General features: G+C 42.6%; 2 non-coding genes across 2 annotated transcripts; one reads left to right on the forward strand and one right to left on the reverse strand.

Moving 5' to 3' along the window:
• Window positions 1-209: 209 nt before the first annotated feature.
• Window positions 210-345, forward strand: LOC139035786 (small nucleolar RNA SNORA2/SNORA34 family). Its single transcript, XR_011488498.1, has one exon. It is a non-coding gene; the product is annotated as a small nucleolar RNA SNORA2/SNORA34 family (small nucleolar RNA).
• A 9,775-nt stretch (window positions 346-10,120) lies between these two features.
• TRNAG-CCC (transfer RNA glycine (anticodon CCC)) lies at window positions 10,121-10,193 on the reverse strand. Its single transcript has one exon. It is a non-coding gene; the product is annotated as a tRNA-Gly (tRNA).
• Between the last annotated feature and the right edge of the window lie 3,584 nt (window positions 10,194-13,777).

Genomic DNA, 13,777 nt, shown 5'->3' on the forward strand with positions numbered 1-13,777 from the left:
ACACCCTTTCATCTCCCACTCAACCTTGAAGGTCTATTTCAATTGCTGCTGCCCCAAGAAGCTTCTTCACTCACTGGGCTTCACTTCACTATGGTTTAACACATGGGTGACTCCTTACGCCCAAGGACTCGGTGTCTGAAACCCCGTGGATGGGACGGGATGAGATGAGATGAGATGAGAGAATCTTACAGTTAAATATCTTAAAGCCTTGGGTCCTGAAGCAAGGCTCACAGTTTGCTGAAGCTGTTGGTTTCAAGAAGGAGTCGAGAGAAGTCTCTATCTTTGGTCTGTTGGCCTTTCAGAACTTAGGAAATGTAATAGTCAATTCATTAGAAAGAAACATCTCAGTCATTGATGATACATATGGACTAACACTTACAGTTGATTAATACTAGAATTCCAAAATGGAGAGGTCTCTGATTTAACTTGTTCATTAGAATTATAATACTGTTAAATCTAATTACTACCCCCCAAAGTTCCTGTGGATCTAAAACTAGTGGGATATTCTGAACTGTGAGCACTGTCTGAGTATTATCCTTTTGTATGGTCAGAGTCCTGACTTGTATATTTTAGACTTCATTCACATTAGAAACTTATATTTACTATTGAGCTGTAAAACATTTTGAGTTTTATACTGGATTGTGAAAGTGCATCCTTATTGCACTTTTGAGACAATCGAGACACTAATTGAGAAATTGGAACAGTATTGTCTCAATTGACACAATTGTCTCAGCTTGGACACTAACTGAGAAAGTTACTTACTTTCATAGTAAATGCACTTCTTAAATATTATGATCTTCATTATATCAAAGGCATAAATCTTGCCAGATTTCATTTCCCTGGCAAGATATACAAATATTTGGATAGTAAAATGTATCTTTTTAATACAAACAAAGGAAATTTTTCTTGCTCTTTAGAAAGGAAAACTAATTTTTTTCTATTTTGTTTATTATATATTTAACCAATTTAAATAAATAACTTAAGGCTTTAAGTGAAACATAGAATTGGAGACACTGAGGTCACAGATCCACCAAAAACCCTTATTTTAATTTTTATGCTTAACTAACTAAAATAACAGGAACTATACCACTACTAAACCATTGGTAATATTTTTATACAAATTAAGTAATAATTCCTTAGAAATATTTCAGAATCTTCCTCCCTTGCAGTTTAAATGAGAGGCTTGGGTGTACATTTATATGCATGCCTAAAGGTATTTTGTTTTCCTTGTCTGATTTTATGACTTGAACCTGGTGGTTCTTGTTATCAGCTCCCACCTTGTCCCCAAAGAAACCCACTTAAATGCAGGCCTTAACTCTCCTCCTTCTCACAAATGGGGGATGTGGTTAAAATACCAGGGTTTACATTCCTTGTCTTATTTAAGTTTTTAAAATTTGATTTATTTATTATTTTTGGTTGCACTGGGTCTCTGTCACTGCATGCAGGTTTTCACGGGTTGTGGCGAGCAGGGCCTCCTCTCTATTTGTGGTGTGCAGGCTTCTCAATGTGGTGGCTTCTCTTCTTGAGAAGCACAGGCTCTAGGGTGTGCGGGCTTCAGTTGCTGTGCGTACTGGCTTAGTTGCCCCATGGCATGTGGAATCTTCCCAGAGCAGGGATTGAACCCGTGTCCTGTGCAATGGCTGACAGATTCTTAACCACTGACCACCAGAGAACACCTTGTCATTTTTAATCTCTCCCCAGGATGCATTGTAAATACCTTTACTCCTAACTGCTATATGGACTATAATTCTTTTTTTCTCTCTGACCCTTCCCTCCACCTCAATTATGTTAGATGTCACCACAAAGAAGTGACTTCTGCTAATCTGGGTGCTGAGGAGGTGTGTAAAGAAACAGCGCATGCAAATACCAAAACTTGGGAAAAGAAGAATGTATCAATAGGATGTAATTACTTATCTTATTTGGGGAACAAGATACAGATTTCCTAACAAAAGTTCATCCGGTGGGTGAATGAATGAATAAGTTTGTAAAGATAGAAACAGGATGAATAAAGGGCAGGGTGAACTTAGGTTTGAAGAACAAGAATAATGACTGCTTTTTTTTGGTTCAGGGCAGGAAGAACTATAAAGGCGTGAGCCTGTTTGGGGTAGATGATATCATGTTTAAAGTGACAAATAGAAAATGCACCTGTTTTTTAACTTTGCCCTGCTATCAAGGTTAATGATCGACACCATGCAAAACATGGGGACCAGGAAATGGAAGCCCAAGATAGGGGAAGGAATGGGGGAAAAAAAAAAAAACACCTGTTTTGAATAAGTTCATATCCTGGTTCAGTCAAATTGCAGGTAAATGGACTAGAATGCCTGTCAGTCACCTCTGAGGAATTATGAAAAACAGGAAGGTATGGAAAGGCTGAAGATAAGAAAACACTGCTCTAGACCGAGCCGTCCCAGGCCAGGCCCCCCACCCCCAGGCCTCTGGCTTCAGCCTTCCAGCCTCAGCTCCCTAGTAAGTGCCTTCTGTGACCCCCTTCACACCCCAGGCCCCAAGGACCCAGACCTGGGGTGGCAGCTGCCTCCCTTCTGGTGAAAGTCTTGCCACCGCCCAGCTCTCAGGCATGCTGGCCAGGTATGGCTGGGCTCCTGCAGGCCTCTGCCCACCGTGGGCCCAGCATCCCCCAATCCCCCAAGGCCTGTGGGGCTCCCAAGTGCTGCCTGCCTCCCCCAGGGAGCTTCTCCGCCCCCCCCCCCGTGTTGGCCTGGGACACTGCCTGGGCAGCCATGCTGACCAAGGCAGCCAGCCGGTGCCATCTGCTCCTGTTCCATCAGCCCCAGGCCCTGGCAGCTCCCCGCTGACCCCCACTTCCTCCCCCACCTCCACCCTCTGATTGAGCTCTGCATGTTCCACTAACCCATGTAGGTGGTCGGGGGAGGCGCCCAGCTTTGACTGCTTTGGAGGGCAGAACACTAAGCTGACCATGGTGGGCCTGCCATGCTCGCCCCAATAAAAGCAATTCCAACTTCAAGAAAAAGATAGAAAAGAAAGAAAGAAAACACTGCCCTAATTGTCAAAAAAGGAAAGGAGGCAGAATCAGGACTTAACCCAGCAGCCCAGGGTTAATACTTCATCTATTATTGCAGGGGGGTTGGATTAAATCCTGGGTCAGGGAGCCGAGAGCCTACATACCTTTTGGCCAAAAAACCAAAACATAAAACAAAAGCAATATTGTAATAAATAAAGACTTCTTTTAAAAAAGGAAAGAAGGTGGAATCTAGAAACTCTCTAGGGAATTGTTAAGTGAATGTTTTGTGAATTCTTAGTCAAGCAAGTAGAAATTCACCTGGAGCCAGCAGTGGCTCACTGTAAATCACACTCAGATCTTTTATTTCCCCTCCCAATGGGACTACTGGTCGATCAGATTGGGGGTATGTATGTAGCAGATATGGTATATCTGGACTGTAAAGAGCCATTAAAGTTATAAAATGAAGAAATGCTGATTGAGTTAGGAGAGAGATTAATCTGTGACTTTTTAAAAGACAGAATCTAAACCATTATTGATTGAAGGATGGGTGAGAGACTGGAAGAAAGCTTCTAAATACATTCTGAAAAGCTTTGATCTTTAACAGTCATGTTCAGGGTTCGTATCAGTGACTCAGACTCACACTATATGTCTTAATCAAATTTGAGATTTATAGAAAGACAAATGATAGTGAATTTGATGTAATTCTACAATTAGGGCCCAAAATAATTTCAGCAAGGTGGAACAGCTGCCTGATGTCATCAAGGTGAAATGTCATGGATGGAAATGTACAGTCTTGCACTGATTGATGAGTACAGGAGACAATGGTATGAGAGAACAGTATGTCTGGCTATCAGAAAACTGAATTTAAACCCAAGAATCTTGTTGGAAGCATTTGTATCCAATAACCAGAAAATCATTAATGATGTTAAAAGAATGAGTATGGTATTTGGATGAAAAACAGTCTTTCATTTGCAGAGCAGACAATGTCTGGAGCACAGAGTTCAGTTTTGGGTGCTCAGGTTAAAAGGGACTTTGATACAGAGGAGGACATCCCAGAACAGACACTGGAATGTCCTAGAGCCCTGACAACACCCTACATGCTTGCGTCCTAGGACACGTCAGTCGTGTCCAACTCTTTGCAACTCTGTGGACTGTAGCCCACCAGGCACCTCTGTCCATGGGATTCTCCAGGCAAGAATACTGGAGAGGATTGCCATGCCCTTCCCCAGGGGATCTTTCTGACCCAGGAATCAAACCAGCAGGGGATTATTGAAGGTCCTGGGAATGCTCAGCTTCTAAAGGAGAAGATCTGGGGCTCCCCTGGTGGTCCAGTGGTTAAGGCTCCGTGCTCCCAAGGCAGGGGGCCTAGGTTTGATCCCTGATCAGGGAACCAGCTCCCACATGCCACTACTAAGACCCTGCCCAACTAAATAAATTTTTAAAAAAAGACTGCTTTTGCTTAACAAAATGAAATAAAGGAGAAGACCTATGGGAAAATGAAGAGTGGTTTTCATAAATCTGGGTAAGAAGATCAGGCCTAGAGATGCATGAGAACATCGGTGTGGTCTTTCTGATGATGAGGGCTGTCTGGCAGTGGAAAGAGGTGGTTCGCTCCCTGTCACTGGAGCTATCAGAGCAATCAGGTTGAAGGACCCCTTGCAGTGATTTCCTGGACTGAATAAGCATTGTTGCACTCAGTGGCCTCTAGGGGGCGCCAGGGCCAGGCCCTGTGGGAAGGGCGGACTTGCGGGGTTCCAGGACCTCTTCTCGCTGCACGTTCTGTCCTCCAGCCCACTGTGGGATTGCCCTTGAGTGCCCATGAATTTCAGGGCAGGCTGTTCTGACAGTTTTGGTCACTGTGTATTTCTTGTCCCTGTAGCTGTCTTCTTTGACCATTAGGACACCAGTGGAGTCTGGACCAGAGCAAAAGTGAGTGGGAGCAGGAGGTCATGGGACAGCTGGGGCCACCACATGGGCAGAGTGAGTGGGGTGCACAGGTGGTGTGTTGGCCTAAGGGACCGGTATGGGGCAGCCATCGGCAGGGGTGACGGCTGACCACGCGCTGACAGAGCCTGATCTGTGTTAACGTGTGAGGATGATGGTAATGGAAAGAATGAGACAGGAGGGAATTGCGAGGTAATTACTCCTTGACAGCCTGATAAGGAAAATGAGATAATCCCCAGCAGTGGGGACAGCGATGAGTGCTCATGAGCTTTAAAGGCAGAGAGCCTCAGGGTTGAATCTTGGCACTGCCACTAGTCAACTGTGTGTCCATGGGCAGGTCACTTAACCCCTTGAGCCTCTCTTTCCTCTCCAGTCTGAAGGGCACAGTATACCAGCTCTCCTGCTGTCAGAAAGAATAGTGGATTCTCAGGCCTGATGGAAATCATGTGCCTGGCATGGAGGGAGTCTTTTGGTCTTGTTTTGTTTTCTGACCTTGTCCTACAGCATGTGGAATCTTAGTTCCCCAACCAGGGATCAAACCTGTGCCCCTTGCAAGGAAGCATGGAGTCCTAACCACTGGGCCACCAGGGAAGTCCACAGAGGGAATCTTTTTTTTTTTTCTTTTTCATTTATTTATATTAGTTGGAGGCTAATCACTTTACAATACTGTAGTGGTTTTTGCCATACATTGATATGAATCAGCCATGGATTTACATGTGTTCCCCATCCCGATCCCCCCTCCCGCCTCCCTCCTCATCCCATCCCTCTGGGTATCCTAGTGCACCAGCCCTGAGCACTTGTCTCATGCATCAAACCTGGACTGGAGATCTGTTTCACAATTGATAACATACATGTTTCAATGTATTCTCTCAGATCATTCCACCCTCGCCTTCTCCCACAGAGTCCAAAAATCTGTTCTATACATCTGTGTCTCTTTTTCTGTCTTGCATATAGGGTTATCGTTACCATCTTTCTAAAGCCCATATATATGTGTTAGTATACTGTATTGGTGTTTTTCTTTCTGGCTTACTTCACTCTGTATAATGGGCTCCAGTTTCATCCACCTCATTAGAGCTGATTCAAATGTATTCTTTTTAATATTCCATTGTGTATATGTACCACAGCTTTCTTATCCATTCATCTGCTGATGGGCATCTAGGTTACTTCCATGTCCTGGCTATTATAAACAGTGCTGCGATGAGCATTGGGGTACATGTGTCTCTTTCAGATCTGGTTTCCTCGGTGTGTATGCCCAGGAGTGGGATTGCTGGGTCATATGGCAGTTCTATTTCCAGTTTTTTAAGGAATCTCCACACTGTTCTCCATAGTGGCTGTACTAATTTGCATTCCCACCAACAGTGTAAGAGGGTTCCCTTTTCTCCACACCCTCTCCAGCATTTATTGCTTGTAGACTTTTGGATAGCAGCCATTCTGATTGGCATGAAATGGTACATCATTGTGGTTTTGATTTGTATTTCTCTAATAATGAGTGATGTTGAGCATCTTTTCATGTGTTTGTTAGCCATCTGTATGTCTTCTTTGGAGAAATGTCTGTTTAGTTCTTTGGCCCATTTTTTGACTGGGTCGTTTATTTTCTGGAATTGAGCTGCAGGAATTGCTTGTATATTTTTGAGATTAATTCTTTGTTGCTTCCTTTGCTATTATTTTCTCCCAATCTGAGGGCTGTCTTTTCACCTTGCTTATAGTCTCCTTTGTTGTGCAAAAGCTTTTAAGTTTAATTAGGTCCCATTTGTTTATTTTTGCTTTTATTTCCAATATTCTGGGAGGTGGGTCATAGAGGATCTTGATATGATTTATGTCGCAGAGTGTTTTGCCTATGTTCTCCTCTAAGAGTTTTATAGTTTCTGGTCTTACATTTATATCTTTAATCCATTTTGAGTTTATTTTTGTGTATGGTGTTAGGAAGTGTTCTAGTTTCATTCTTTTACAAGTGGTTGACCAGTTTTCCCAGCACCACTTGTTAAAGAGGTTGTCTTTTCTCCGTTGTATTTTCTTGCCTCCTTTGTTGAAGATAAGGTGTCCATAGGTATGTGGATTTATCTCTGGGCTTTCTATTTTGTTCCATTGATCTATATTTCTGTCTTTGTGCCAGTACCATACTGTCTTGATGACTGTGGCTTTGTAGTAGAGCCTGAAGTCAGGCAGGTTGATTCCTCCAGTTCCATTCTTCTTAAGCTTGCTTTGGCTATTTGAGGTTTTTTGTATTTCCATACAAATTGTGAAATTATTTGTTCTAGTTCTATGAAAAATACCATTGGTAGCTTGATAGGGATTGCATTGAATCTGTAGATTGCTTTGGGTAGTATAGTCATTTTCACAATATTGATTCTTCCAATCCATGAACACGGTATATTTCTCCATCTATTTGTGTCCTCTTTGATTTCTTTCATCAGTGTTTTATAGTTTTCTACATACAGGTCTTTTGTTTCTTTAGATAGATATATTCCTGAGTATTTTAGTCTTTTCATTGCAATGGTGAATGGTATTGTTTCCTTAATTTCTCTTTCTGTTTTCTCATTGTTAGTGTATAGGGATGCAAGGGATTTCTGTGTGTTAACTTTATATCCTGCAACTTTACTATATTCATTGATTAGCTCTAGTAATTTTCTGGTAGAGTCTTTAGGGTTTTCTATGTAGAGGACTGTGTCATCTGCAAGCAGTGAGAGTTTTACTTCTTCTTTTCCTATCTGGATTCCTTTTATTTCTTTTTCTACTCTGATTGCTGTGGCCAAAACTCCCAAAACTATGTTGAATAGTAGCGGTGAGAGTGGGCACCCTTGTCTTGTTCCTGACTTTAAGGGAAATGCTTTCAATTTTTCACCATTGAGGATAATGTTTGCTGTGGGTTTGTCATATATAGCTTTTATTATGTTGAGGTATGTTCCTTCTATTCCTGCTTTCTGGAGAGTTTTTATCATAAATGGATGTTGAATTTTTTCAAAGGTTTTTTCTGCATCTATTGAGATAATCATATGGTTTTTATCTTTCAATTTGTTAATGTGGTTTATTACATTGATTGATTTGTGGATATTAAAGAATCCTTGCATTCCACAGAGGGAATCTTGAAAGGAATTTCATCTGGGCTCTTCTTCCTTCCCTGGCTTCTATGTTCTCCTTTTATCTTTTTCATTTATTTTCTCAACTGTGATAGACTGGCCAAATCCAGTGCCCTATTTCTAAGCAGGGTTGGGGCAACACTCTGATAGGAAAACCTGACAAGGATGGTGGGTGGGTCCAGGGTTGACAGCTCCATGGCTGGCAGATCAAGACCACTAGTTGTCCTTCCAGGGCCATTAATTTAATAGAATATGTCCTTGTGCAAGAGATGAAATATCATCTTCAGCAAAATGGTGGTTGTACCTAACAAGCGCCCTACCCCTCAGGGAAACTGCCTGGAGCTCCAGGGGTGTTAGTTCAAATGAGACTGGTCTGTGTTTCCTATTCACATGGGCTTCCCAGGTGGCACAGTGGTAAAGAATTCGCTTGCCAATACATGAGATACAAGTTTGATCCCTGGAGTAAGAAAGGTCCCCTGGAGTAGGAAATGGCAACCCACTCTGGTATTCTTGCCTGGAGAATTCCATGGACAGAGGAACCTGGTGGGCTACAGTTCGTGGAGTCACAAAGATTTGAGCGCGACTGAGTGACTGAACATGCACATATTCACATGGCAATCATGCTTAGACACTAACCATCTTCCTTGTGGCAGCAACCATTTAGGCCAAATTTATTGCCCTTCCATATCCTCTGTCTTCTCAGACTGTCTCCGTATTCCTTGCCCAGTGGACAGCGGGGCAACTACTCTGCTTTCCTCCACTCATGAACATTCTCTGTTTATATTGAGTTGGCCAAAAGGTTTGCTACATAAGATGTTATGGAATACCCAAACAAATCTTTAGGCCAACTCAATATTTTTAGGAGTATCTTGGAAAAAATACACCCATGTTTTGAAGAAACAAAACCTTAAATCCAAATGGATGCATGGGAGTCAACCTTCGCAGTGTGAGAAAACACATCACCACAGCACTGGTATGTGCTACAATTAATGATGGAGAGCTTGCTTTCCAGCCTATACAAGCCTTATGTCTTCCATTTTCGGGGCACTCATAGGGCAAGACTACTTATACATTAAGTTATAAAACTGCCCCCTGCAAATTGAGGAGGGTGTGGCAAGCTCATTAGAAACAATGGAGAAAAGCAAAGAGAGAAGCTAACTAGATTCTAGGCACTTTGCAGGTTTCTGGGGACCAGAGCATAGTCACTCTAGCCCTGGGGAGCAGTAGTTAGCCTGACCCTGAGTGTCTGATGGTGAGCCTGGGTCCTGGTTGAGAGCAGGCCTTGAAGTGCTGGTGGGTGGATATGATATAGGTATATCATGTGCCACTGTTTGACCACCTTCTCTACAAGTCACAGATTTGACTATTGGCACGTCAGTTGTTAGATGGTTTTTATTGTTTTTTAACACACATTTCTCCAATGATTTTTTTTTTCTCTTAGAGAATGGATTTTGAAGAGAAAAAAATTGGGGGCAGAGATGTATAGGATACAAACTATTGATTAAAGGCAAATGTAAGCTGTCTTGCTAACTGCTTTATAACTACAACAAACTAGTACAGAGAATGCCCTGTACAAGACAACACAATAAAATTTCAAAGATTGAGCCATTCTCTTAGGCAAAACTGAAGATTGCGGTCTTGGGTATTTGGAATTTAGCCTGCAGTCCTTGTGTTCTGATGGATCACAGGGTGTGTGGGGCACAGTCCATGCTCTGAACCAGATTTGAACAGAAGAATGGTCACTTGGCACAGGTAGAAGTAGATGAAGTGTTGGTTTCTTGTGTAATTACAGGTGTTCCTCCCCATGATGCAGTGTCAGGTGGGGCTGGACTTACTGTCAGACTCCTTGACATCATACTTCTTCTAACCTGGCAACAGAAGCTCAGTTACCCTCCTACCCACATGTCTCCTTAAATTGTTAAAAATATATCTCTTTCGAGAACTCTAGCTTTCCCATGTATGTCCTATCTCCTCACTAGCTTAGCTTCCTGAGAGAAACCTCACTTTCCTTCCAACACAGTTTCTGTTTGTTTGGGTTTTTTTTAATTTTTATTTATTTGGCTGTATTTGGGTCTTATTTATGGCATGCAGAATTTTTAGTTGCAAATGTAGGATCTAGTTCCCTGACCAGGGATCAAACCTAGGTCCCCTGCATTGGGAATGCAGAGTCTTAGCCACTGGACCACCAAGGAAGTCCATATAGTCCCTGCTTTTTGCTGGGCTAGTTGGAGAAGATTTCTGTTCTTTTTGCCTAAAGGAAGGGGAGTCTGAACAAAGAGGATGGTGCACAGTTGCTTCCTGAGCCTGGGGCAGCAAAAAGACGCCTGTAGGTAGGAGGGGGGAAATTGACTTCACTGAAGCAGCACTAGAAAACCCTTTGAAATAGCTGAGGTGTGGACAGAGGTAGAATGTGTTATTTCCAAGTTTGATCATCATTCCTTTGTTCCATGATTAGAAAATGTGGATTGACCTTTTAACCACAGGGTTCCATAACTATCATTGGAAATGCTTTTCATCTTATTTTCCTGTTTACCACATCTCAGCTCAGCAGAGAGAAAACAGCCCATCGATGACATTCATATTAACGTGGGTCAAAGAGACATGTGAGTAATGTTTGGCTCTAGGAAAGAATGTACAATAATGATGAGAGAGATGTGAGTAAATTATTCTGACAGTGACTCAGTCATTCCGCTGCCCCACATGAATCATTTGTAGAGGCCAAACAAGTATTAATACAGAGATGTGTCCCAAACACAGGGACAGATTTGACATTCTGTAATAGCTCTCTTTGTCATTGATGGTCCAAAACAGATGAGTTTTGGAACATGTAATTTTATTGCTGAAATCAATCAAGGCTGGCCAGGGCTTAGAATAGCTGTTGCAACTGTCTGGCAGATGGAGAGATTGTTGCCTCAGGCCTCCTGGGCTTGCCCTTCTGTTGGCCCAGACTCAAACCTGGTCCCCAACCCTCTATCTTCAGCCCCAGCCCACAGATGCCGAATCCCTTCCCCATATTCACTGAAGGTCACAGCTCAGACTCAGCGTCACCACACCTTGGGGTGATGTAGCTTGGCCTCTCTTTCAGAAAGTAAACCAAACCAAACAAACCATTATTTTTTCCATGCTCCACAGTACAGTCTGAGTCATAAAGGCCACCAGTCATTTTGAGAATTTTCTCCCTCCTCTGGGAAAGGATTTCAGGCTTGGCTATGTGCTGACATCTGTCACTGCCGTTACTGTGGGGCACTAGGAACCTCCTGGAAATCTGGTGTCTTGTTAAGAGCACTGACCAAGGAGGCTGAAGTTAAAGGCTCTCATTGTAGTGGTGCCTCGAATGGGCTGTGTGAGCCAGGCAGAACCCCACATTTCTCTGGGCCTTATTCCTCCAACTATATTGGGCTCAATTTGGGCAGGGATCGGGGTCCCGCAGAGATGCTTCAGTTCAGTTCAGTTCAGTCGCTCAGTCGTGTCCGATTCTTTGTGACCCCATGAACCACAGCACACCAGGCCTCCCTGTCCATCACCAACTCCCGGAGTTTATTGTGATCCACACAGTCAAAGGTTTTGACATAGTCAATAAAGCAGAGATAGATGTTTTTCTGGAACTCTCTTGCTTTTTCAATGATTCAAGGTCTCTGCAAACTCTTGAATCAAATTTCATTAAAAAATGAAAGCAGCTTTCAGTCAGTCAGTTCAGTCGCTCAGTCGTGTCTGACTCTTTGCAACCCCATGAATCGCAGCACGCCAGGCCTCCCTGTCCATCACCAACTCCCGGAGTTTACTCAAACTCATGTCCATCAAGTTGGTGATGCCATCCAGCCATCTCATCCTCTGTCGTCCCCTTCTTCTCCTGCCCCCAATCCCACCCAGCATCAGGGTCTTTTCTAATGAGTCAACTCTTCACATGAGGTGGCCAAAGTACTGGAGTTTCAGCTTCAGCATCAGTCCTTCCAATGAATACCCAGGACTGATCTCCTTTAGGATGGACTGGTTGGATCTCCTTATAGTCCAAGGGACTCTCAAGAGTCTTCTCCAACACCATAGTTCAAAAGCATCCATTTTTCGGTGCTCAGCTTTCTTCACAGTCCAACTCACATCCATACATGACCACTGGAAAATCCATAGCCTTGACTAGATGGACCTTTGTTGGCAAAGTAATGTCTCTGCTTTTTATTTTTTTTGTCTCTGCTTTTTAATATGCTATCTAGGTTGGTCATAACTTTCCTTCGAAGGAGTAAGTGTCTTTTAATTTCATGGCTACAATCACCACCTGCAGTGATTTTGGAGTCCAAAAAATAAAGTCTGACACTGTTTCCACTGTTTCCCTGTCTATTTCCCATAAAGTGAAAGTGGCTTTAAACAAGAGTAAACGACGGTAAGAGTAATCAAACAGATCCAGTGTAATTTTAACCATAGGAGATATGAGCATATGAATATATATTTACATGTGAACTTTTTCTGTAGCCCTGGGAAAAATCTTGTTGAAACATCTCAGCTGTGCATATATTGAAATCTCTTGTAGATGTGTATTGATCTGGAAGCTTGCCACTCCTTGCTGGTCTTGTGTGAAGGTCAAGGCTATGCATGTGTCTTAGCACAGCCACGTGGACCTTACTGGATTGAAGGCTGGGCCAAGTACAGATGTATCATTACAGAGTTATTCTCACCTAGGTGATAACTTGATAACTAGTGAATTACTAACATGTTACAACATGAAAATATTATGTTATAGATAATAAGCAATGATTGTCCATTCTGGGTGCTGATGGATATATATATATATATGCACATGGATATATACATATACATATATATATCTTCAAGTTTTCAGTTCAAATCAGTTGCTCAGTCGTGTCCAGCTCTTTGCGACCCTATGGACTGCAGCATGCCAGGCTTCCCTGTCCATCACCAACACCCGGAGTTTACTCAAACTCATGTCCATCGAACCAGTGATGCCATCCAACCATCTCATCCTCTGTTGTCCCCTCCTACTCCTGCCTTTAATCTTTCCCAGCATTAGGGTTTTTCCAATAAGTCAGTTCTTCACATCAGGTGGCCAAAGTATTGAAGCTTCAGCATCAGCATCAGTCCTTCCAATGAATATTCAGGACTGATTTCCTTTAGAATTGACTGGTTTGATCTCCTTGCAGTCCAGGGACTCTCAGAAGTCTTCTTAAGGGTCTATTGAACACCACAGTTCAAAAGCATCAATTCTTTGCACTCAGTTTTATTTATGGTGCAACTCTCACATCCATACATGACTACTGGAAATACCATAGCTTTGACTAGATGGACCTATACAAGCTTTAGGGATGTTTTTCTCAAAGTGTCTCCCAAGATTGACAGAAGAGCTGTTAAAAGACTGGGACCATTAACAACATGCAGCTCAGTTTCCTAGATCCTGAACAATTCAAACAAGTTATTGAAGATGATAGAAAATGTAACTGTCATCTAATGTCCTAATTTCAACACAATCTTCTTGTTCATACATTTTTGGGTTATAATGAGCAGAGGTTATACAATTGCACTGAAAATTTTTATATTGATGAAATAGGATATGTTCCTGTTTTATAAATATCAGGATCCAGGGTAAGATTTAGCTTGATAGAAGAGAGATAGTTTCTACTAGAAATGTCTGCACTCTCCTGGGGGGATGATCCTTCCTAGCTTACACTGCCCTTCCAACCAAGGCCACCCCGTAAGAGGAGGACACCTATCTGATGTGACTGAGGCCACCAGAAAGGCCCTTGCTATTGATGTGGTTTTCTTTACCAAG

This window comes from Odocoileus virginianus, chromosome 6 (genome assembly GCF_023699985.2).
Source record: "Odocoileus virginianus isolate 20LAN1187 ecotype Illinois chromosome 6, Ovbor_1.2, whole genome shotgun sequence".
NCBI lineage: Eukaryota > Metazoa > Chordata > Mammalia > Artiodactyla > Cervidae > Odocoileus > Odocoileus virginianus.